General features: G+C 41.5%; 1 protein-coding gene and 1 long non-coding RNA gene across 7 annotated transcripts in view; one reads left to right on the top strand and one right to left on the bottom strand.

Moving 5' to 3' along the window:
- The window catches only part of acoxl (acyl-CoA oxidase-like), a 417,467-nt gene that overhangs the window by 388,287 nt on the left and 2,376 nt on the right, over window positions 1-26,804 (top strand). The window lies entirely within an intron of this gene.
- Window positions 1-26,804, bottom strand: part of LOC132830941 (uncharacterized) — a 558,005-nt gene that overhangs the window by 55,170 nt on the left and 476,031 nt on the right. Inside the window, exon 8 of one of the 4 annotated variants that reach the window (XR_009646453.1) lies at window positions 19,843-20,301. The exons of the other annotated variants lie outside the window; for them this stretch is intronic. This is a non-coding gene — a long non-coding RNA (uncharacterized LOC132830941). The remainder of the gene's footprint in view (window positions 1-19,842; window positions 20,302-26,804) is intronic. 4 annotated transcript variants of the gene reach the window in all.

A 26,804-nucleotide genomic window follows, 5' to 3' on the forward strand; every position in this document is an offset into this window, starting at 1 on the left:
GTTGCCTCCCGGGTGCCAGGGTCCGAGACATCTCAGACCGTGTCTTCAGAATCTTAAGGGGGAGGGTGTGCAGCCAGAAGTCATGGTGCACATTGGCACCAACGACATAGGTAGGAAGAGGGGTGGAGAGGTCATTCAGGAGCTCAGGGAGTTAGGCTGGAAGCTAAAAGCTAGGGCGGACAGAGTCGTCATCTCTGGGTTGTAGCCGGTGCCACGTGACAGGCAAGCAATAGGGAGAGAGTGCAGTTGAACACGTGGCTGCAAGGATGGTGTAGGAGGGAGGGCTTCAGGTATTTGGACAATTGGACTGCATTCTGGGGAAGGTGGGACCTGTACAAGCAGGACGGGTTGCACCTGAACCAGAAGGGCACCAATATCCTGGGAGGTAGGTTTGCTAGCACTCTTCGGGAGGGGTTTAAACTAATTTGGCAGGGGGATGGGATCCGGACTTGTAGTCCAGCAAGGTTAGCTGTTTTTCAGGATGTCCAAGAATGTAGGGAAGCTGTGGAGAAGGTAGCACTGACAGGGAATACTTGCGGAAACAGGGATGGGTTCAAGTGTGTATACTTCAATGCTATGAGTATCAGAAATAAGGTGGGTGAACTTAAGGCGTGGATCGGTACTTGGGACTACGATGTTGTGGCCATCACGGAAACGTGGATAGAAGAGGGACAGGAATGGTTATTGGAGGTTCCTGGTTACAGATGTTTCAGTAAGATTAGGGAGGGTGGTAAAAAAGGAGGGGGAGTGGCGTTGCTAATTAGAAATGGTATAATGGCTGCAGAAAGGCAGTTCGAGGGGGACCTGCCTTTGGAGGTAGTATGGGCTGAAGTCAGAAATAGGAAAGGAGCAGTCAACTTGTTGGGTGTTTACTAAAGGCACCCCAATAGCAGCAGAGATGTGGAGAAACAGATTGGGAAACAGATTTTGGAAAGGTGCAGAAGCCACAGGGTAGTAGTCATGGGCGATTTCAACTTCCCAAATATTGATTGGAAGCTCTTTAGATCAAGTAGATTGGATGGGGCGGTGTTTGTGCAGTGTGTCCAGGAAGCTTTTCTAACTGAGCATGTAGATTGTCCGACCAGAGGGGAGGCCATATTGGATTTCGTACTCGGTAACGAACCAGGACAAGTGATGGGCTTGTTAGTGAGTGAGCATTTTGGTGATGGTGACCACAATTCTGTGACTTTCACCTTGGTTATGGAGAGAGATAGGTGCGTGCAACAGGGCAGGTTTTACAATTAGGGGAAGGGTAAATACGATGCTGCAAGACAGGATCTGAGGAGCATAAATTGGGAGCATAGGCTGTCAGGGAAGGATGTCGTTGAAATGTGGAACTTTTTCAAGGAACAGATACAACGTATCCTTGATATGTATGTACCTGTCAGACAGGAAAAAGATGGTCGTGTGAGGGAATCTTGGTTGACGAGGGAGGTTGAATGTCTTGTTAGGAGGAAGAAGGAGGCTTACATAAGGTTGAGGAAACAAGGTTCAGACAGAGCGTTGGAGGGATACAGGATAGCCAGGAGGGAGCTGAAGAAAGGGGTTAGGAGAGCTAAGAGAGGGCATGAAAAATCTTTGGCGGGTAGGATCAAGGATAACCCCAAGGCCTTTTATGCGTATGTGAGAAACATGAGAATGACGAGAGTGAGGGTAGGTCCGATCAAGGACAGTAGTGGGAGACTGTGTATTGAGTTGCAAGAGATAGGAGAGGTCTTGAATGAGTACTTTTATTCAGTATTTACAAATGAGAGGGACTGTATTGTTGAAGAGGAGAGTGTGAAACGGACTGGTAAGCTAGCGGAGATACTTGTTAGGAAGGACGATGTGTTGGGCATTTTGAAAAACTTGAGGATAGACAAGTCCCCTAGGCCTGACGGGATATATCCTAGGATTATGTGGGAAGCAAGAGAGGAAATTGCAGAGCCGTTGGCAATGATCTTTTCGTCTTCACTGTCAATGGGGGTGGTGCCAGGGGACTGGAGAGTGGCGAATGTTGTGCCCCTTCAAAAAAGGGAATAGGGATAACTCCGGGAATTACAGGCCAGTTAGTCTTACTTCGGTAGTAGGCAAAGTAATGGAAAGGGTACTGAGGGATAGGATTTATGAGTATCTGGAAAGACACTGCTTGATTAGGGACAGCCAGCAGGGATTTGTGAGGGGTAGGACTCACCTTACAAGTCTTATTGAATTCTTTGAGGAGGTGACCAAGCATGTGGATGAGAGTAGAACAGTGGATGTAGTGTACATAGATTTTAGTAAGGAATTTGATAAGGTTCCCCATGGTAGGCTTATGTGGAAAGTCAGAAGGCATGGGATAGTGGGAAATTTGGCCAGGTGGATAGAGAACTGGCTAACCGGTCGAAGTTAGAGAGTGTTGGTAGATGGTAAATATTCAGCCTGGAGCTCAGTTACAAGTGGAGTTCCGCAGGGATCAGTTCTGGGTCCGCTGCTGTTTGTAATTTTTATTAATGACTTGGAAGAGGGAGTCGAAAGGTGGGTCAGTAAATTTGCAATGTTACGAAGATTGGTGGAGTCGTGGATAGTGAGGAGGGCTGTTGTCGTCTGCAAAGGGACTTAGATATGATGCAGAGCTGAGCTGAGGAGTTGCAGATGGAGTTCAACCCTGTCAAGTGTGAGGTTGTCCATTTTGGAAGGACAAATAAGAATGCGGAATACAGGATTAATGGTAGGGTTCTTAGTAAGGTGGAGGAGCAGAGGGATCTTGGGGTCTATGTTCATAGATCTTTGAAAGTTGCCACTCAGGTGGATAGAGCTTGTAAGAAGGTCGATGGTGTATTAGCGTTCATTAGCAGAGCTAATGAACGCTAATACACCATCGACCTTCTTACAAGCTCTATCCACCTGAGTGGCAGATTGAATTCAAGAGTCGTGAGGTGATGTTGCAGCTGTACAGGACCTTGGTAAGGCCACATTTGGAGTATTGTGTGCAGTTCTGGTCGCCTCACTTTAGGAAAGATGTGGAAGCTTTGGAGAGGGTGCAGAGGAGATTTACCAGGATGTTGCCTGGAATGGAGAATAGGTTGTACGAGGATAGGTTGAGAGTGCTAGGCCTTTTCTCATTGGAACGGCGAAGGATGAGGGGTGACTTGATAGAGGTTTATAAGATGATCAGGGAATAGATAGAGTAGACAGTCAGAGACTTTTTCCCCGGGTACAACAGGGTGTTACAAGGGGACATAAATTAGGGTATGGGGGGATGTCAGGGGTAGGTTCTTTACCCAGAGAGTGGTGGGGGCATGGAATGCACTGCCTGTGGGAGTGGCAGAGTCAGAATCATTGGTGACCTTTAAGCGGCATTTGGATAGGTACATGGATAGGTGCTTAAGCTAGGACAAATGTTCGGCACAACATCGTGGGCTGAAGGGCCTGTTCTGTGCTGTATTGTTCTATGTTCTATTTATTTGTTTCTCAGCAGGGATCTGGCCATATACTCTGGGAGAATCTGTCATGGACAGATTCTTTGCAATAAGTTGACAACTTTATTTCTTCAAAGAAAAAAAGCACCAATTCTTCTTGAAAGAGGCAACAGGGTTTTGAGGTACAGTGGTTATTGAATCCAAAAGAACAGGGGGTTCAAAGTTTCAACTTAGTGTAAATAAACAATTTTTGTGCAGGTTTTCTGCTTTGTGACTACATTCTGATAGAAAAAGCCACTGTCTAAAATTTGCCCATGTGTCTAGCTACTGCCTTCTTTGTCCCCTTTCTTCCCTGCTGTTTTGAGTTTCTGTTTTCAATGTATTGTAGTGTTTGCCCCACTCTTAGTCTTAGACATCCTTCAGTAATAGGCACTATGTACACGTTACTTTCATAAAGGATCATAATGATTGAAATCACATACACGGTCTCCACCATCCCTTTTCCATTGCAATGATATAGCATGCCCCTTATTTTATTTTCTGTTATGTCCTAAGCCCCAATGTTTTCTGGAAGACAGTGTGAGGATTCCCAACCTCAACCATGACAGAGAAACCAAAAGGATTCAGTTTTAAAACTAGTTTTTCTGCCATTTATTTTCGTCACTACATCCCACAATTTGTCCAACAGGTTTGTTTCATCACAACCCCTCAGGAAAAATTCATCCTGCCCCTCTATGTCCCCAACTGCTGAGTCTCCTGCAGACCACTTTGGTTTGTGTTACATTTTCAGTGTTGCCACTGCAAACTCTGAACTTGCAACTCTTACAAAATGGATCAGGTCGGGTTCCTTCATGGTTTAGACTTCACCCTGCTTCCTTGCACACCCACTATTTTCTAAGTGTTCGTATCCTCTGAATGTCTTGTAATTACTTTCATTTTTCTATTGCTTTACTAACTGAACTGATTAGCAATGAGAAGAAATTAATCATGTACTCTCCTTTGGCCAGTTAACAGGCTTTCTTCAGCTTCTGCATGGAATTTCCCATTCTGCGGTTAGTGCCTAGGTTTGCCTTGACGACTATCTGTTGGCCTTCACTTTCAGTATTTTCTGTACCTCTGGGTGGATTGCTGGCCTGGCCTTTTGCTTTGCTGTCACTGAGCTTCAGTTCAGGCTTTGATTGCCTGGCTCTGGTTGTGTGGGTCTCATTATCAATGTCACCGTGTAGTATTGTGAGATCCACTGTCTTGTCAGTGAACAGACTCAGGCTTTATTGAACATAAAATACAGAGGACAAATTCCTACAGATCCAGCCTTCAGTTCGATGTAATCTGATGTTGCAATGATAGAATTCCGTTTACAAATGCTTAGCAACTACAGTTAAAGTCAAGGTTTGATCCCTTTGCTTTGCGATTACTTATGAGCAGACAAGCTTTGTTTCATTACATAGGTGTACCACTTTCCATTTGTACTTTATTCTTATCTTTACATTGTTTAAACCCCTGGAAACATTTGTCCACTGGCCAATTTAACACCAGAGTTTAAAGGTTAGACGTCTTGCAATATAAATATTTTGTGCTGCAAAACCTCATAACAGTACTTAGCAATATTTTGAGGGATGTAACCACCTCTGATCATTGTGGTTCATGGTCCTATGCAAAATAATCCTGCACACATATGTTTAGAGTTCATGATTTCCACACTGAAACCCATGACATTTCTGAAACCTGACCTGCTAAACCTCAAATGGCACTGATCATTATGTGATAAGTTTTAAGGTTGCAACTTAAAGCTATCATAAATCAAATCTGTATTGAGCAGGATATAACCTTACATATATTCCAGACAGTCCGGGGCTGGGGGGTGTGTGTGTGCATGTGTGTTTGTCGATATGAGTGGGGTGAGGCAATAAGTGCTTTAACAAGCCATCTCCTGTTATTTCACAGTCTGTATAAGCATTAGTGACTAATCTTTCGCATAGAATCTATCATCAAGAGATGAAGACAAATGGGCCTGGACTGTGGAACCACTCCTGCTTCAACCACTAATAATCCAGTGGTTAGCACTGCTGCCTCACAGCGCCAGAGACCCAGGTTCAATTCCCGCCTCAGGCGACTCTCTGGATGGAGTTTGCACATTCTCCCTGCGCCTGCGTGGGTTTCCCCCGTGTGCTCCGGTTTCCTTCCACAATCCAAAAATGTGCAAGTTAGATGAATTGGCCATGCTAAATTGCCCATAGTGTTAGGTGAAGGGGTAAATGTAGAGGAATGGGTCTGGGTGGGTTACGCTTTGGCGGGTCAGTGTGGGCTTGTTGGGCTGAAGGGCCTGTTTCCACACTGTAAGTAAGTAATCTAAAAAAAAGCAAATTAATCTAATAAAGGTATCTCAGAGGGAAGAACCCAACAATCATTGATTTGTTTCCTATTCTGGCCGTGCCTCTTGTTTTCAGGCTGTCAGAGGGGCTGCAGAACTGATCCTGTGCCAACTCTTCGCTTTCTCTGTTACTGCAGTACCTGTATTTTGCTGGTTGTCAAGTATTTTTGAACGTTCTGATTAGGTTATAAAAGGTGTAACATAAATGCAAGCTCTTTCACACTCTGGACTGGGTGAAAGAGAATTAGTGATTCCTGCTGGAGACATGTTGACTGCTTGAGCTTGTCTTTTAGATGAGGTGTTGATGGCGTAGGGCTACAGCATCACTCAAAAAGAGTTAGTGAGTTCACCCAGTGTAATGTCAACATTTACGTCACTATCAAAACTTCCCATTTTCACCCCCTCGCTGCCCAAAAAAATGAATTATCTGGGGCGTTTAGCTTCTTATGGCTTATGGCATCTAACTGTCTGCAAATCGACTGCCACCTTTGTCTGGAAAACAGAACTAAATGCGAAACGGAAGCGATTTGTTGCCCACCATTGAGAAATCCAGGTCCATATACAAGTTTACTTCTTTGAATCAATTTTCTAAGATCACTAGATTTATGCTGTCCACATTTGTGTTTTGTAACTTGTCAGCAGACTTGCAGGTATGCTGTCCACAGATCTGGAACGGGGCTACAGAAGACAGTTCGAACAGCATTCAAGAAGGGGGAGCTCTTTAAAACTAAAATAGATGGCTAACACACACTTTCTGGGCTGAGCCGGGGGCGGCACATTGGCACAGTGGTTAGCACTGCTGCCTCACAGCGCCAGAGACCCGGTTTCAATTCCCGCCTCAGGCGACTGTCTGTGTGGAATTTGCACATTCTCCCCGTGTCTGCGTGAGTTTCCTCCGGGTGCTCCAGTTTCCTCCCACAGTCCAAAAATGTGCAGGTTAGGTGAACTGGCCATCCTAAATTGCCTGTAGTGTTAGGTGAAGGGGTAAATGTAGGGGAATGGGTCTGGGTGGGTTGCTTTTTGGAGGGTTGGTGTGGACTTGTTGGGCCAAAGGGCCTGTTTCCACACTGTAAGTAATCTAATCTAATCTAAATCTAATAAAAAGCCACTTGGACCTAAACACAGCAGGGTTTTCCAAGGCTGCAGAACTGAGACCCAACATAAGATCAAAAGAAAATTTCCTAACTAGGCTCAGTCAGGGCTATTTAACCTGAGAGAACCCACATTCCAATGAAGGTATACAACCCTCAAGAGTTAAACCATCTGTTCTTTCTTGTACTAAACAAACTTGAAAATGGCTCAATTTATTATCCCAATTAACACAGTGACTGCATTATAATTAATGTGCCATGATGAAGATGCCCTTGAGATTTTTATTTTTCTTAAAAACTGTTTATCACTTAATTAACTACCAGCATCAAATAAATTGCGTGCTTCACGACTCAGCCAGCTCCTGTTGTCAGCACAAAGATTGTAATCTGTGAGTCACTGGAGACTCATTAACTTGGGACATTGCTTTTGCATGAATTCACTCTACAGTCTCCCTCGCCTGTATCCAACCAGAGAGAAATCACGTTTACAGCCCATCTGCATGCTATATGAAGAAAAACTGCCATCCCACATCAATAAAACCAGCACTGTTTAGAAGTCAAGGTTTTAACAGCTGTTCGCAACTTGGTGTCACAAACCAATTATTTAACTAGTAATGCTTGCTGACTCATTAAGCAATGTATCTCTTTTTATAAAGCACTTGAAATAGAATCTCAGCTAGAGGATTGATGGATGCAGGTGGCTCTACAAACTGCTGGATTTTTTTTCTCCCACCACTCCCCTCCATTTCTTTGGCCTCTGACCTAGTCTAAATTTGAATTCTATTTTACTGCTTAAAAGGTGAATAGGATCTTCTGGGCAATAAACTGGGTTAGCAATGAGCACTTAAATGTGTCAGCCACTCAATGCAATACTCAGTAACAATGCTGCCTGCTGATAACATGAAACCTGATGATGACCAGCTGAGTTATTCCTTATATAATAATGCTCACTAACAACATCAGAGGTTGTAAAACATCACGAGACCATTAGACATAGGAGTAGACGTAGACCATTCAGCCCATTGGGTGTGTACAGAGCGGAAACAGACCCTTCAGTCCAACTTGTCCATGCTGATCAGATATCAATTCCCATTTGCCAGCATTTGGCACGTATCCCTCCAAACCCTTCCTATTCATATACCCATCTGAACACTTTTAACTGCTGTCATTGTACCAGCCTCCACCATCTCTTTCGGCAGCTCATTCCATACATACACCACCCTTTGCGTGAAAAAGATGTCCCTCAGGTCCCTTTTAAATTTTTCCCCTCGCACCCTAAACCTATGTCCTCTAGAGTCATAGAGATGTACAGCATGAAAACAGACCCTTTGGTCCAACTCATCTATTCCAACCAGATATCCTAACCCAAACTAGTCCCACCTGCCAGTACCTGCCCCTATCCCTCCAAACCCTTCCTATTCATATACCCATCCAAATGCCTTTTAAATGTTGCAATTGTACTAGCCCCCACCACTCCCTCTGGCAGCTCATTCTATACAAGTAGCACCCTGTGTGAAAATGTTGCCCCTTAGGTCCCTTTTATATCTTTACCCTCTCACTCTAAACCTATGCTTCTAGTTCTGGACTTCCCCAAACCAGGGAAAAGACTTTGTTTATTTATCCTATCCATGCCCCTCATGATTTTATAAACTTCTATAAAGTCACCCCTCAGCCTCCGATGCTCAGGGATAACAGCCCCAACCTGTTTGGCCTGTCCGTACAGCTCAAATTCTCCAACCCTGGCAACATCCTTGTAAGTCTTTTCTGAACCCTTTCAAGTTTCACAACATCTTTCCAATAGGAAGGAGACCAGAGTTGCACGCAATATTCTAACAGTGGCCTAACCAATGTCCTGTACAGCCGCAACATGACCTCTCAACTCCTGTACTCAATACTCTGACCAATAAAGTAAAGCATACCAAATGCCGCCTTCACTATCCTATCTACCTGGGACTCCACTTTCAAGGAGCTATGAACCTGCTCTCTGTTGGGACAGATCTTCTGTCCCCGTGTTCGTTTGGAGGAGAGAGACACTGGGTCTGATTAAAAGTATAAATAGCTTTAATGAGAGAGAAACGTACACAGTACAGTGAGGTGTCTAGCTCACTGGAGAAGGCGCGTTCTGCCTATATTTTAATTTGTCTATCCTTTTGTTCTCTCACATTCCAGAGTTACATCCTTATTTGGTAAAATGCAGAATTTTGGTATGTCATTGGTTCTCACCTGATAACATTCTATTACCTCAGTTTGAGCTACGTGCATTTTGACACGGCTCCAATGTCCTGTTATCTCTCACCCTCCCTGGGGCCTCTTCAGGCTATGCCATCAGCTTTTCAGTCTGTTCTTAGTGTAACATAATGGCTTACTGTTGTCTAGTGAAGCTAACAAGTTCCAGACTTGCTAATACTGCCTTACGTGAGCACTACCTAACAATAAAGTTTCTTACACTGCCTAACCTTAATAATGGATCCCAACAACTCCAAGGTCTCTTTGTTCAGCAACACTCCCTAGGACTTTACCATTAACAATATAAATCCTGCTCTAATTTGCTTTCCCAAAATGCAATACCTCACATTTATCTAAATTAAACTCGATCTGCCACTTCTCAGCCCCTTGGCCCATCTGATCAAGACCCATTGTAATCTGAGGTAACTTTCTTCGCTGTCCACTACACCTCCAATTTTGGTGTCATCTGCAAATTTACTGCTCTGCCCTCATCAATCCTCTTTGTTACCTCTTCAAAAAATTCAATCCAATTTGTGAGACCTGATTTCCCTCGCATAAAGCCACATTGACTATCCCTACTCAGTCCTTGCCTTTCCAAATACATGTACATCTTGTCCCTCAGGATTCCGTCCAACAACTTGCCCACCACCGATGTTAGGCTCACCAGTCTATAGTTCGCTGGCTTGCCCTTACCACATTTCTTAAACAGTGGCACCACGTTAGCCAACCTCCAGTCTTCAGGCACCTCACCTGCGACTATTGATGACACAAATATCTCAGTAAGAGACCCATCTGATCAGGTCCTGGGGATTTATCCACATTTATGCGTTTCAAGACATCCAGCATTTCCTCCTTTTTCAAGATGTCACCATCTATATCCCAACCTTTATATCTTCCATATCCTTTTCCACAGTAAATACTGATGAAAAATACTCGTTTAGTATCTCCCCCATCTCTTGCGGCTCAACACACAGGCCGCCTTGCTGATCTTTGAGCGGCCATATTCTCTCCCTTGCTACCCGTTTGGTACCCTTTAGCTTTGGACTCCCCCACCCTCGGGAAAAGACCTTGGCCAATCACCCTATTTGTGGCCTCATATTTTTATAAACCTCTATAAGATCAGCCCTCAGCCTTGCAACACTCCAGGGGAAAAAAACACCAGCCTATTTGGCCTCTCCTTATAGCTCAAACCCTCCAGAACTGGCAACATCCTTGTAGATCTTTTCTTCATTCTATCAAGTTTAACAACATCCTGTCTATAGAAGGGTGACCAGAATTATATGCAATATTCCAACAGTTGCTTCACTAATGTCCTGTACAGCCGCAACATGACCTTCAAACTCCTATACTCAATGCACTGACCAATAAAGGCAAGCTTACCAAATAGCTTCTTCACTATTCTCTCTACCTGCAACTCCACTTTCAAGGAACTATGAACCTGCACCTCAAGGTCTCTTTGTTTGGCAGCATGCCCCAGGACCCTACCATTAATTGTAAAAGCCATGCCCTAATTTGCCTTACCGAAATGCAATACCTCACATTTATCTAAACTAAACTCCATCTGCCATTCCTCAGCTCATTGGCCCATCTGATCAAGGTCCCATTGTGGTGTGAGATAACCTCCCTAACGTCTTCATTGATCTTGATAATCTAAGAAATTCCTCCTCATCTCTGTCTTAAATGTGCAACCCCTTATTCTGAGATTGTGCCATCTTGTCCTATGCTTTGCCACAAGGGGAAACAACCTCTTCACATGCATCTTGTCAGTTCTCTTAAGAATTTTTTATGTTTCAATAAGGACACTTCTTATTCTTCCAAGTTCCAAGATGCATGTACTCAATCTCTTCTCATAAATTATTTCCACCACACCCGGTCTCAGCCTGTTAAACCATCTCTGGACTGCCTCCAGTAGCAGATTAACTTTCCTTAGATAAGGGGCCCAACACTGTTTACATTACTTCAGATTTATATTGTTTTAGCAAAGCCACCTTACTTTCATGCTCCATCACCTTTGATTTAAAGTCGAACATTCTATTTGGTATCTCTCTTGACCATTGAACTTGGATGCTATATTTTTGTGATCAATGCATGAGGACTCCCAAATCCTTTTGTGCTATTGTTTCCTGCAGTCTTTCTTCATTTTGGTCCTCTTATTTGAGGAAAGATATTGTGGCATCGGAGGCATTTCAGAGGAGGTTCACTAGATTGATCCCAGAGATGAGAGGTTTGTTGTATCGAACAGTTGGTATTTATTTCTCCAAACCTTTCCTATTCATTTATCCGTCTGGATGCCTTTTTAATGCTGTCATTGTGCCAGCATCCACCACCTCCTCTAGCAGCTCATTCCATACATGTACCACCCTTTGTATAAAAAACATGCCCCTCAGATCCCTCTCACCTTAAACCAGAGATTGAACAGATTAGCCCTATACTGGAATTTAGAACAATGAGGGGACATGATAAAAGGTATGGATAAAATAGACATGCAGCAGATGCTTCCTATTGTGGGGCATTGAAGGATGAGAGATAATTGTCTTAGGATAAGGGGTAGCAAATTTAAAACAGAGTTGAGGAGAAACTACTTCTCCCAAAGCATTGTGAATCTGTGGAATTCACTACCCTAAAGTGGATGCTGGGACAGAGTAAATTTAAGGAGGAGTTAGATGGTTTTAATTGGTAATGTGTTGAAGGGATATGGAAAAAAAAACAGGAAAATGGAGTGAAGAGCTTATCAGCCATGATCAAATGGTGGAGCAGGCTCGATGGGCTGAAAGGCCTAATTTTGCCAAATTATCTTATGAACTGATGAACTATAAAACCATAAGACATAAACATAGGAGCATACATTAGGCCATTCAGCCCATCGGGTCTGCTCTGCCATTCAATCATGGCTGTTAAGTTTCTCAACCCCATTCTCCCACTCTCTCCCCTTAACCCTTGACAGTCCCATTCTCCCCTTTACAGTCAAGAACCTATCTGTCTCCATCTTAAATACATTCAATGACCTGGCCTCCACAGCCTTCTGTGGCAGTGAATTCCAGATTCATCACTCTCTGTCTGAAGAGGGTTCTCCTTATCTCTGTTATAAAAGGTCTTCCCTCCACACTCAGGCTGTGCCCTCAGCTCTTGGTCTCTCATACCAATGGAAACATCTTCCCAACATCCACTCTGTCCAGGCAATTCATTATTCAGCTCTTTTCTTCCTGCCAAAGTGCATAACTTCACATTTTCCACATTCTGTTCCATCTGCCTAGTTTTCGTCCAGTCTCTGTATCCCTTTGCAGACTCTTTCTGTCATCCTCACTACATGCCTTTTCATCAATTTTAAGTCATCTGGAAACATGGTTACATACTGATCACCTAGGGCCCAACACAGGAGCAATATTAAACAATGTTTAAGTATTCTGCCATATGAAAGGATATTAGGGTAAGTAATCCAAAGCTTTGTCACAGGAAGTGGGAAAGAGAAGAGACTTAGGGTCTAATTATCTGAATGCTCAATTGCCAATACAGAATGATGAAAATTGGGGGTCTGCAGAATACCAATATTGGAGGAGTACCACTAGCAAAAACTAATTATGTGAAGTGGTCTGAAATATGTTGGCAAATCTTGTTCCTCGAGAGCTTCGCTAGCCCAGAGTTCTATTCTCTTTATTCTGTAATTTTAGCAAAAGAGTATGATTTTTGTGGTGTATCTGTTTCTGTATGTGCATTAGAATTAGCAAATGTGGGGAATTACACTCAGCCCCAGCAGAGAGCTAAAATGTACTTATTTAAAAACAAATTATATATTTCTCTCCATAAAATTGGCATTCCAGAGTCTCTCAAGGGCAATTAGCAAGGGGCAAGAAATGCTGGTCCAGCCAAGAACACCACATCCCACAAGTCAATAAATAAAAACTTGAGTGAGTGAGGAAATTGCGCAGCAGGACCTGCTGCGCTTTTCCAGCAACACATTTTTAAGCTCTGATCTCCAGCATCTGCAGTCTTCACTTTCTCCTGAGTGAGGAAATTGCTTATAATTTCCATTGGGATTCCGAACCCTGATCAGCAGAACCCTGGAGAAATGACACAAATGCCTGTTCATACCTTTTCTCCAGAGATTGTTTTCAAGTTGTAGCCAAGATTTTGGGGAACTGCATCCCTTTTAAACCCTAGGAGATTGAGAGGTGACCTTATAGGAGTTTATAAAATCATGAGTGGCATAGATAAAGTGAATAACATAGGTCTTTTCCCTAAGGTGGGGCAGTTCAAAACTAAGGGGCATATTTTTAAGATGAGAGGAGAAAAATTTAAAAAGGACATGGGGACAACCACTGAGACTGGTTACAGTATGGAATGAACTGCCAGAGGAAGTGGTGGATGCAGCTACAATTACAATGTTTAAAAGACATGTGCATAAACACATGAATGGGAAAGGTTTGGAGGGATATGGGCCAAACCCAGGCAGGTGGGACTAGCTTAGTTTGGGAACACAGTCAGTGTGGACTAGTTGTTTCCATGCTGTATGACTCCATGATTATATGACTCTGAAAAAGAATGTTTCCAGGATGTTAAGGGATAGTTTAACACTGTGAACTCTGTTTTGTAGAGTAGGATGGCCACTATTCATTATTTTGTTTGCTCTAATGTCTCTTACAACATTTTGAGTCTTTGTGTAAATATATTACTGAATAGCCTTAGATAGTGAGTGCTGTAGGTTACCAAATAGTCCACATTCAATGAGTTCCCATTTATATATTTTTTTGAAGATATAAATTTTAGAAGTAGCAAGTGTAACATGAAAAATAAGAAAAAGTCAAAAGATGTACAGTACGTAGTTCAGTCTGTCAGTTCTGAAATGTTGGAAGTGCTATTGCGTGAGTTCAGGGCCGGAATTATCATCTGCGCAGCAGGTTCCCATCCATGTTGAATCTTATGTTTGAAACACTTCCAAAAGGAATTAAAAACTTTGTTGGTGATGCTCCTCTGTAATAACACACAAACCCCAAACCTCTCCCCTTCCCATCATGACTGAATCAGGAGTACAAGAAATCTGGAAATGGAAAAGTATACCTTGTTTGGGAAATTGCACAGTGGAAAATAACAAAAACAGAAGTTGTTGGAAAAGTTCAGCAGGTCTGGCAGCATCTGTGAAAAGAAATCAGAGTTAATGTTTCAGATCTGGTGACCCCTTCTCAGAACTGATGATAACTAGGAAAATGTTGGTTTATATGCAGAAGATAGGGTGGGGTTAGGGGATAGGGGCTAGGGAGTAAATGATAGGTGAGGATAGAGCCCAAAGAGAGAGAAGAACAATTAGATAGACAAAAGAGTTGATAATGATCTGGCCAGGAGGGTGAATAGCTGTTAATGGAGATTGTTGGTGGGTAACTTAGTTGGTGGCTTAATAGATTGTGTTGCTGTGGAGGTGCTGGTGTTGAACTGGGATTGGCAAAGTTAAAAATCACACAACAGTAGGTTATAGTCCTGATGAAGGACTTTTGCCTGAAATATCAATTTTCCTGCTTCTCGGATGCTGCCTGACCTGCTGTGCTTTTCTAGCACCACTCTAATCTTGACTTTAGTCTCCAGCATCTGCAGTACCCATCTCTGCCTACCAGAGATGTTATAGCCCAACAATTTATTTGGATGTACAAGCTTTTGGAACGCTGCTCCTTCATCGGGTAGCTAGTGGGGCAGGATCATAGGGCACAGAACTTATAGTAAAAGATCGAAGTGTAATTGAAGTGATGTATTGAACAAACCTAGATTGCTATTAAGTCTTTAATCACTTAGAATGGGGATGCAGGTTTCGATTGATTAAAATATAAATCCCAGAACTTCTTTCAAGATGCAGACCCGGGATACCTTAAGATTTTATTAAAAAAAAGTCAGCTCAGAAAAGAGATAGTGTGTAATGGCAGACTGTGATAACAAGGCCTGGTGTGTGGGGTAGGGAGCTAGGACATCGGAGAGTTCAGGTCCTAAAATTATTGAACTTGATATTGAGTCTAGAAGGCTGCAGGGTGCCCACATGGAAAAGGAGGTGCTGTTCTTCCAGCTTGCATTGAGTTTCGCTGGAGCACTACAGCAGGCCTGAGACAGAGATGTTGGCCAGGGAATAGGATGGTGTGTTAAAGTGGCAGCAGACTGGAAGCTCAGAGTCTTTTCTGCAGGCAGAACATTCTGTGAAGTGGTCACCCAGTCTATGCTTTGTTTTCCCAATGTAGAAAAGACCACATTGTGAGCAGCGAATGAGTAGACTAGATTGTGTGAAGAGTAAAAAATGAGGTCTGCAGATGCTGGAGATCACAGCTGCAAATGTGTTGCTGGTCAAAGCACAGCAGGCCAGGCAGCATCTATTCCTGAGATGCTGCCTGGCCTGCTGTGCTTTGACCAGCAACACATTTGCAGCTAGATTGTGTGAAGTGCAGTTAAAGTGCTGCTTCAGTTGGAAGGGGAAAAATAAGTTGGGTGAGACAAGAGAAGAGCAAAAAATAAGATATTGGATGTGTAGCCAGTGACCATGGGGTGAACTTTAAAATTGCTTTCTATAGCCATGAAGCTGGTGCTTCAGACTGCTTGCTCCCACAGTAAATATGCCATCTTCATGTTTCAAACACGGATACATTACGGGAACTTCACACTCGGATAGTGAGCTGAAAATATGCCCCAGCTAATGTGAAGCCAAACCATATCATCTTGTCACACATTCAAACTCTGCCTCCCAAGTATCTGTCTTCCCTATTGGAAATGGAAACAGCTGTAACATAGTGTATACAGCACAGCAGCTCGCTCCTACTGGGTCTACGCCAATATCTTGATTCTCTCTCACCTTATTTTATCTCAGCAATTCATCAATATATATGTATGTGAATTTTCAATAAAGAAATAACTTGCATTTTTATTGTATCTTCCACAATCTCAAGGTCTGCTAAAGTTCTTCATCATTAGTGTATGACTGCTTGATGTATTGTAGTTAGAAACTGTAGCTGCTAATTTGTGCACACTAAATTACCGCTAATAGCAATGTCATAATGACTAAATATTAGTGATGTTATTGGATAGATAAATATTTGCCTCCATAATTGAATTGTTAAGAAAAACAAAATTATTGCAAATATTTTGTAACGTAAAAGATTAATTTGTTTCAGTATTTGATTCTGAAAAAGTGACGACGCACCCTTATTTTGTTTTGTCTGCTTTCAGACCTGTTCCTTTTGGACATTGGCATGATATTGTTAAGTAAACATGGTAGAAATAGCTTGCATTTATCCACAATTATTGAAAAAAATCTGAAAGGAAGTAATTAGCTCACTGCAGACCTATATCTGAACTCCATTTTCCTGCCTTTGATTGCTGTCCTTTGATACCCTTACCTAGCAGAATTCTGTCAATCCTGTCTCCAGTTGTTCCACAACCTTTCTGGGGAAAGGGATTCCAGTTTTCTCTAGCGTACTACTGTATCACATCCTGAGGATATTCCAATGCTCCAAGTTTTAAAATCGCTGGTGCTTTGAACAGTGAATAAACTTCTGCAAGCAATCTTTGTATATAAAAGGTAAATGTTGTGTTGCTCTGTTATCAAGATGCTGTTTGGGCACACTCTTCTGACACTTGGATCAACCGCAACTTCACTTGATGGGGTGAGACTTTAGGCATATTCTAGACGGCTTGTCATCACCTGCCTGGGGAGAGCTGTGGTCTCTTATCAGGTGATCCCACAGTCCTGCCTCTCTGCTTCCAAGATTTCCTACTGACACTATAAATCTGACCTGCTTTAACTCGCCTTAGCCGTGCTTTCCAAGAAAGAATTCAGTGAAATCACATCATAAATCGCTGATTTCCTTTCACACTTCATTTGTTTTTTGTTCAGATTGTAAGGTATGTTCAGAAGATATTGCACGTCACTGCTTAGCCAGTGAAAGCAACAGATTGTGTATGCAGAGCCTGTGAGGATGAAGAGGCTAGAGCAAAACAGGCAAGAGGTTGATTTGATTTGATTTATTCTTCTCACTTGTACCTAGATACAGGGAAAAGTATCAAATTGCGTGCTAACCAGACAAATCATACCTTATGTAAGTACATCAGGGTTAGAACAGAATGCAGAAAATAGTGTTATACAGCTACAAGGAAGGTACAGAGAAAGACCAACTCTAACACATTCATAAGTCTAATAATAACAGGGAAGAACATGTTCTTAAATCTGTTGATATGTATTCTCAAACTTTTGTATCTTCTGCCCGATGGAATGGGGTGGGACAGTCTATGTTGGCTGCTTTCCCGAGACAGCAGGAAGTGTAGATGGAGTCAGTGGAACAATGGAAGGAAGGCTGGTTTTCATGGTGCACTGGGCTACGTTCACAATTCTCTGCAATTTCTTACGGTCTTGGGCAGAGCATTTGCCATACCAAACTGTGATGCATCCTATATAAAGCTTTCTATAAAAATTGGTAAAATTTATTGTGGACATGCTGAATTTCCTGAGTCTTCGAAGGAAGTAGAGATACTGGTGTGCTTTCTTAACTGTAGCATTGATGTGTAAGGGTCACGATAAATTGGTGATACTTACTCCGAGGAACCTGAAGGTCCTGACCATCTTCACCTCAGCACCATTGATACAGATAGGGGTGTGTCCTCTTCTCCCCTTCCTGAATCAATGACCAATTGTGGTGTCATCAACCAATTTGTCAATGGAGTTCGAGCTGAATTTAGCCACACAATCTTGAGTGTGGCAACAGTGAGTGAAAGGAAAGTTTGATTAGATTAGATTAGATCCCCTACAGTGTGGAAACAGGCCCTTCGGCCCAACAAGTCCACACTGACCCTCCGAAGAGCAACCCACCCCTGACTAAGTTGTAGAGGCTGAAGCAGTGGATAATGCCTAAATGCAAGAAGAACCAGATCTACAAATAGAAACCAAGACACTTTAAGGAAACTTTCATCTGTGATAATAATCAGAAATATCAGTCAGCCGTGGAATATGATATTGACAATAAGTCTGAGGTATGTGGTCCAAAAAGCTTGCAATAAAAAGTCACTTTCAATGTGTTATGTAAATAAGAAAGTGCAATTGCCTCCTTTAAGTGAGCTGCCGGAAATGACAACTGATATTGCTTTCAACACTGCTATTCAAGATTGTGAACAAACATTTTGGAAATAAGCATGTGTGTTAATTTTGGTTTTGAGGAATTCACAAGCAATACTGCGGATCTCGAGAATGATTAATAGTTACCATACAGTAAAAATTGTAAATCAGGTTAGAGGGAAGTGAATCAGATGAAGGTTTTTGATTAGAATAATTTTCTGTGAACTTGGGTGTTTGTGTTTTGTATTTGTGGATCAAGATTGTTACAGTAATTAAAATAATTGTGTAAAAGGAGTTAAGGGAATGTTGAACAAAATCTGTTGGACATTCAGTTCGTATGCCTAAAGGCTGACGGTCTCAGCTCATTGCAACATAAGCCTTTTTTTAACAAGTTATTTTAAATTTTCAGTTGTTTATGTCTGGACATAGGAAAGCTACTACATTACTACTGACTTTCAATCACTGATCTCCTGCAGATAGCAGTGAAATCAATGTGAAAATGAGCACATTTCACAGCGTAGGCACATATGCAATGCTAAAGGGAATAGACCATACAGTTCCTCATGTCTACTTCCCTCATTCAGTATGATCGTAGCTGATTAGATTAGATTAGATTCCCTACAGTGTGGAAACAGGCCCTTCGGCCCAACTAGTCCACACCGACCCTCCGAAGAGCAACACATCCAGACCCATTCATCCCTGACTAATGCACCTAACACTACGGGCAATTTAGCATGGCCAATTCATCTAACCTGCACACCTTTGGACTGTGGGAGGAAACTGGAGCACCTGGAGGAAACCCATGCAGACACAAAGAGAATGTGCAAATTCCATACAGACAGTTGCCCGAGGTGGGAATTGAATCTGGGTCTCTGGCACTGTGAGGCAGCAGTGCCAACCACTGAATCACCGTGCTGCCCATCATTGATGTAAACACCACTTCCCTGCCCTATCCTCATAAGCCTTCATACCATTCGAGTCTAAATATCTATTGGTTTCAGTCGTGAATGTACTCAAAGTAAAATATCCACAGAAAGCTGGAGTGCAAACATCAAATCATAAGCACATTATTCCAGGTGTGATCTTACCAAAGCCCTGCACTATTGCAGAAACATGTCCTTACAATCCATATTGTAGAAAAGGCGACTACACTATCAGCATTAAAAATGCATGTCCCTTTAATGGTAAACCAGCCTGGTTCCACAGTTGATTTAGAGCAAGTGATGCTCATTGGATAATGATAAAAAGGTGTGCAATAACATCTCCGAACCAGTTGTTTAGAAAATATGGTGAGGTGGTAGCCCAGGTTGAAGTCCCACCTTAGCTAGAGGAATGAAATAACATCTCTGATTAGAAAATGTCTGGTGCAGTGGAAGCGGGCCATCATCAGTGGTGCTGTTCAGACCCACCTTCTCAGAAATGTATAAGAACATCTCTGAACAGGTTGAGTAAAAATATAAGGTTTGGGATCTCCCTCTTCCACTTTATTTTAATTTAATCCCCTCCCTTATTCCCTCCCCCTTTGTTTTGTTTTTGTTGCAGTGCCCCTAGTGGGTACTGCTTATAATTGTCCCCTTAGTGAGTAACATGGCTGATTTGGTGGTGGTTTATGTATTTTTTAAAAACTAGGTTATTATTAGTTGTTTATCAAATCAATACAGCTGAAATCTTAGAGCTTTTGTGGCACAGTGGTAGTGTCCCTACCTCAGAGGCTGAAAGCCAAGATTGAGATCCAATCTGCTCCAGAGATGTATCATAACATGTCTGAACAAGTTGAATGTAAAAATAGACCTGCTGGTGGCTACCTTCTTCACATTCCTTGGGGTTTGTTATTCCCAATTGCTTGCCTCTCTTCTGTAGCTACATTTGTGTCCAGGTGTCTTTGGAGAGGGACCATGTGGTACCCACCAGTCCACTTGAAGTTTTCGGAAAAAGAGAGGTGGCCACTGCAGGGGCTGGTGTGCATTATCTTCCACTCTTAACACTATTTTGAATTTGTTGCCTTATTTCCCCACTTTTTGGATTTTTTTGTTATTTTCGCACTGCTCTTGTGGGTAATGTTTGTAAAACTTATAAGTTGTTCATTGGATGTAATATAAAAGACAAAAAGAATGAACCGGAATTTTCCCTCGTGGTGAGTCAAGTTCTGGACAGGGCAAAAGTCTGGAAGAGAAAGATGGAGACTGGTGTTCATTAAATTATAGATTTACAATTAAGCCCTTGTAAATATCTAAAAGCCTTTGGCTGTCAAATATAACATATGGCCGTCAGCCTGCTAAGCATATAGATGCTGTTAGGGTTTTTAATTGAATGTTCTCCAGTAATTCCTCACTTAACATTGTAGCTTAGCTTCTGAAAAAGCAATGTTAACTGAACAATGTTAAGGAAATATGATTATCTCATTGCAAACAATGCAAAGTGAGGTTTTGCAGGCCAAAGAAAAATAAAATGTTAAACTTTGCACATTTATATTGCTAAATTACTATACTTGAATTGAAGTAACTTCCAAATAACATGAATTTAAGAAGTAAAATAAGTACAGTTTGCTGTTTCTACTTACCTCCCATTCACCGCTCCTTCATGCTTCTGCTCTTCTCTCTCTCAGCCCTCTGACTTAGTGCTGCTGGTGCTCCCTGACCCTCTGACCACACTCCCTCTCTGCTCGCCAACCTCCCCACTGGTCAGTACTCCTGCTTGCCAAACTTGATTTCAGTCAACTCTCCTGCTTGTGAATTCTCCCACTTGCCAATTCTCCTGATCGCTGACCCTCTTCTTGGCCACTCCTCAATCTGACCTTTCCTCTTCTGAGCACACTCCATGAATGAGGCATCGGATGATAATGGTGAGAGTCAGATGGAGAGCAGCTTTGAGTTACAGGGATCAGCTGGCAAGGTGACGAATGGAAAGGTTGACCTGCAAGGGGGTCAGCCAAAACGAGGCAGACAGCAGAAGGGCCAGTGACTAGGAAGGTCAGTCAGCAAGAGGGTTGGTCAGTGGGGTCGGAAAGTTGGTGGGAATAGAGAGATGAATGGTTCAGCAAATGGCAGAGGCCATTACAAAACAGTACGTCATAATGCATTCTCAGCATGAAACAACGTTGATGCAAATCCACAAAGCTAAACCACAAGTAACTCTCCCATTAAAAACATGATATTAACTTGGACTGCCTTAAAACAGGGTAATCTAATGCAAACAAAAACCCCAAACAACTGCTGAAGCTGGAAATCAGTAACAAAAACAGAAATTGTTGGAAAAACGCAGTAGATCTGGCAGCAACTGTGGAGAGAATGAAGAGTCACTGGACCTGAAATGTTAACTCTGTTTTCTGTCCATGATGCTGCCAGACCTGCTGAGTTTTTCCAACAAGTTCTGATTTCCAGCATCAGCGGTTGTTTGAGGTTTTCTTTTGCATTAGATTAACCTGTTTTAAGGCATTCTAAGTTAATGTCATCTTTTTAATGAGAGTGTTATTTGCGCTTTAGCTTTGTAGACTTGCATCAACGTTGCTTCATGTTGAGAATGCATTATGCAGCACGGCTTTGTAATGGCTTCTGCCATTTGCTGAACCATTTATCTCTCCACCCCCGCCTCTCCCCCACTGGCCAACCCTCTTGCTAGCTGGCCCTCCTAGTCACTGACCCTTGCGCTGTCTGCCTCTTTTTGGCTGACCCTCTTACAGGTCAACCTTTCCATTTGCCACTTCTGTGGACATAAAACAGAGTTAGCATTTCAGGTCCAATGACCTTTCTTCATTCTGTCCACAGACGCTGCCAGACCTGCTGAAATTTTCTGGCAATTTCTGTTTTGTAACCTAAAGCAAAGATTTACTGAATCTCTTTATTTGATTTGTGTTTTATGTGCATGAACTCCCAAATCTCTGTGAAGAACAACATTTAATAGTTTCCCACCTTTTAAAAATAATTCTGATTTTCTATTTCTCATGTGATACTCCATCTACCACCCCTTTAGCAGCTCTTAATTTTTCGCTTAGCTTTTTATCATCAACAAACTCCTTTAATCTATTATAAATTGGAAACAGTTGAGACCCTAACACTGATTCTTGTGATGCCCACTGTCAACCTGAAAATTATCCTTTTATTTCTACTTCATTCTGTCTTTAATCAATGTTGTGCCCATGATACTTACCATATTAGCCCCATGAGTGTTTGTCTGAAAAAAAGGCCTTTTGAAATTCCAAATAAACCATATCCACTAGTTTCTTCTTATCTGCCCTGTTAGTTGCATTCTGAAAAAAAACTGGAGTTATTTGGTCAAACTTAGTTTCCCTCTAAAAAACAGTGTTGATTCTGCCTTATATGATGATTTTCTAAGCTCCTAGTACTTCCTTGTTGATGGATTCCATCATTTTCCTAACACTTGATGTCAGGCTAACCAACATGCAGCTTCTTATTTTTTTCACCCTCCTGAATGATCAATACTTTCCTCGATAGCCATTGCAATCATCACCAGAGACTTCCTTTGTACTTGATCCATTCCACTGGCCAATTAAAGCTCTACACAAACAGCAGCCTGATAATTGTGGATTTAAATAAAGCTCCAAGCCCCTTTCCAGTATTGATATTTTGAACAAATTACCATGCACCTCCTTGTTTTATCATGACACCATGACGGAATAAGCAAACATCACAAGACAATAGAATTGTACTTGACCAATGTCCAATTTGTTGCCACCAACCTTTGCATTCACGTTTTTCAGAAGGCAATTTGCTACTTTGGATAGACCAATGCTGTTCCGTAAACTAATCTGTAAGTATCAGAAATTCTGATCAATGGTTGTACAGTGTACCAGCAGATTGAATCTCTGATAAAGTACAAATAGCAAATACTTTCAACATTTCTGTAAGTTATTGCAACTGGTTTTGATTCATTTTCTAAAAACAAGTTTTTCCAATTCTTTGAGGAAGGAGACTTGCCTCAGAAAAATCATGCCCTTTAGTTGGTGAGTACTTTTGTTGTAGTCTTTGTAGTAATACAGAATTTGTAAGCGTTACAAGATAAGGATTGTACTAGTCACATGGCAAATCTGTTCAGAAAGATTTTCATTCAAAGACAGCTCATAGAATCTTTGAAAAAGTTCACCAACTTGCTCAAAGTGATGAACACATTCAAGATGTCGCAGCACAAGCTTTTAGTCTGTACTCTTTTAGACAAACTTTACATCAAATCTGAAGGCTTGCTGTTCAGGATCATGAAGTACAACATTCAACAGTTAATAAAATAAATGTTCCATTTCCATATGTCTTTCTCATTTCATGCATTTTAATTATTTTCTGTTAACTGTACAATTGACGTGTTCTCAATAAAAATCTACAAAGCTGCCTCTGGAGCCCCGTTTCTGTAATTATTAATTTGCTAATTCTAACTTTATTAGTGTAAGTTTGTCTCCAGAGATATCTAGTTGAGTGTACTGACCAAGCAGGCCTGTGTGTCTGAGGCCTCATTAGCTAAAGACATTTCTCCCAAAGGACTGGAAGACAACAAAGCAGCATGCAGCATAGACATCTGTGTGTGAATTTTCTCACTGCACCTACAGTCCATCACAGTCACATTGCTATTGTTTTGCACAGTCTCTCATTCCACTTTTCAATATTAGCACCAGAAGTGACTTTTGAATGTATGGGAACTGCACAGACAAGAAAAGCAGATGAGTCAATGTGTCTCGTAGAAAATATTGCAGCTAAAACAACTGAACCTTTGAAGCTGAGCAACTATGAGTTGAAAAAGCCCTCTGATCCGTAAGTGAGAAAAGCAATGACTAACTAACGGAAGAATGTATATTAAGCAAAGAAGGTTGTTGTAAAAGAACAGATCCATTCTACTGGTTTCTGACCTTACTCAGCCTTAGCTTTTTGGATGAGTCCTTTGAAGTTTGCTGGAGACTGCATTTGCTTGCTTTTAATGGTGCATTTCAGTTCTCTATAGTGGTGTGCATCAATCTCCTAGAACCATAATCAAAGGAGAGTGTTTGAGTTTGTGTGAGAGGTTGAGAGAAAACAAATTTAGGGCATTGCCAATCAATATCATGGCCCCATGTACAAAGGGAAATTTGAGCTAAAAGCAAAAATTGTTGAAATTCAGATCAAGTTTATCATCATCCATAAGAGTAGAAGAGACAGGTTAATATTTCAGGAAGAACCACTTTTCAGAGGATTTCTTCCTACTGCTACATTTCATGAAATCATGAGAATGTGCTTTACAAACGAGGCTATGATTTTGCTATACTTCCCACACACAGGAAACCTGAGCTCAAATGATTTTATTTTCAGATGATGGCAAACCTGTATTTTCTTATGTAAGAAAGTTGACAGATAAGAATTGTGATGTTTGGTTGGTGCTTGTTAAGTTGCAAATCACATAATGTTTAAAGGCTTAGTTTTGCAGTAACGTGATGATGGTTAGGAATTACTGTATATTTGCTGTATGATATGGACAATTTATCCCTTTCAATGATGTGTAAGAGGTTCAAATCACTAACTGAAGGAAGGTAAATGATTCAAAGATATGACAGGGTCTAATGTTGAATATGTCCTTGAGTATCTTCAGAATGGCACAGAATCACAATCATAATCAGGTCATCTGAATAGTTTTGAAATAAACCAGAATACGTCATCGAAATTGCAAATTGTGAAGGTCTTATGGTAGAATTGCATGAATTTCAGTGATAGCTGCACAAGACTGGATGTGTGTGCTGGGAAGTAATAACATATGAAGCAGACCATTATAACAATGTTGTCAGGTTTAATGCAATAGTTACAGCAGAATTATTGGTAGAATACCACAGTAGAATACTGTGTGTATAGTTTCCAAGTGTAGTAAATATCCACATTCTTCTATTTGCTGTCACAGAATATCTGTAACATGAAATGTAACAAAATGTAATTTCACCAGAAACCCTGTAGTATCTTTCCCATCAAATTGTTATAGCTAATGAGTATCAACTTGTTGCTCCTAAGCCATGAATGCTATCACAATCATGCTTGATTCTGCCCTTAGTTTCCATTGTCAGCTAGAACGTGTCACATATGCACTTTACCTAGTTAGAGCAGTATTCTCCAATCTAACATGAGTCAACTCTGTTGGTTCATCTTACTGGTTCCACCAGCAACTACGTTTTCAAGTTTAGTTCGATATTGATTTCTTCTCCATTCTAATGTGCTGACTTGCTGGGTAAGGTTGCAAGAGTGCAGGAAAGCTGCTGCTATCTAATGGAAATTCCCATTCTCCATGTGTGAGCTAAGACTGTGTTCATCAATAGAATTATCTGAACATTAGAAGTGGAGGGGGACAGAATCCATGACTGTCCTTAAATGATGTGGAGGTGCTGGTGTTAAACTGTGGTGGGCAAAGTCAGAAGTCACACGACAGCAGGTAATCGTCAAACAGGTTTATTTGAAACCACAGGCTATCAAACTGCTGTTCCTTTGTCAGGTGACTTTGTCACTTCACCTGATGAAGGAGCAACGCTCTGAAAGCTTATGATTTCAAATAAACCTGCTGAACAATAAACTGGTGTCATGTGACTTCTAACATTATCCTTAAATACATTAGATGTCAGCTAGAAATGGAAATCTACCCAACTGTAATGTATGTTTGAGGTGAACTAACTCAGCACAAACCCATGACATTCCCTGACTAATTTGGCTCAGTAATGCATATAGTGGCATCTTTACTGTCCTACCACTGCAAGGATTCTAACAGCCAGTCCCAAATCCTCCTGCTAAATATTAACTGTCATATACAGTTCATTAAGAAAGTAACAACTTTGAAGTTCCCATTACAGTTAGTTTTAAGCACCAATGTATCCTTCTTAAACATTAGACAATTTGTCTTTAATTTGAATGTATTTTACAGCATCATTCCATAAATTACAGTATTCATTACCTGTTCATCTGACATCTGTATCCAGCTTAGGACTGATAATGTTTATTACCTGTTCGCTGTATTGGAAGACATTTAAAATTGATTTTTTTTTGGACTGCTAAGATGACCAAATTCTGGGATAGTGATTTGTGCTGAGGTAGAGCATTCTGGAAGCATTATCAGAATCAAGTTGCCAGCAGACACACACTTTGCAGCAGGAGTCACAGAATATTATCAGAAATGGGACCTTGGCTACATTTTCTCTGAGTTAGATACTGGCAGTTTATACTGCCCTTCACTAAAAGTCCTACTTGAAACTGTCTAACTTACCAATGAACCACAACTACACCAGGATAATAATAAAAGCCATTTAATTAATTATTTAAGCTGATTATAGGAATATGATAAATAATATAGCTGACAATTTTGTAAGTGCTGCTCCTTCATCAGGTAACTGTACCTGATGAAGGAGCAGAGTTCCAAAAGCTAGTGCTTCCAAATAAACCTGTTGGACTCTAACCAGGTGTTGGTGATTTTTAACTTTGTCCACCCCAGTCCAACACCAGCTCCTCCACATCAAAAGTTAACTAAAGCTAAACTAAAACAAAAAGGGAACAGGATTATTCATTCATTCAGGTAAACAGTTCCTGCCCTTCACACAGAACAAAATGAAGCACAGAATCATTGGTGACTGTTAACAGTAAAAATGGTGATTTAATGAAAAAGGACAGGGTCTGAGGTCCCAGGACCTCTAGATGACCTATTACAAGATAGATATGGATGAG

Source organism: Hemiscyllium ocellatum, chromosome 3 (assembly GCF_020745735.1).
Source record: "Hemiscyllium ocellatum isolate sHemOce1 chromosome 3, sHemOce1.pat.X.cur, whole genome shotgun sequence".
NCBI lineage: Eukaryota > Metazoa > Chordata > Chondrichthyes > Orectolobiformes > Hemiscylliidae > Hemiscyllium > Hemiscyllium ocellatum.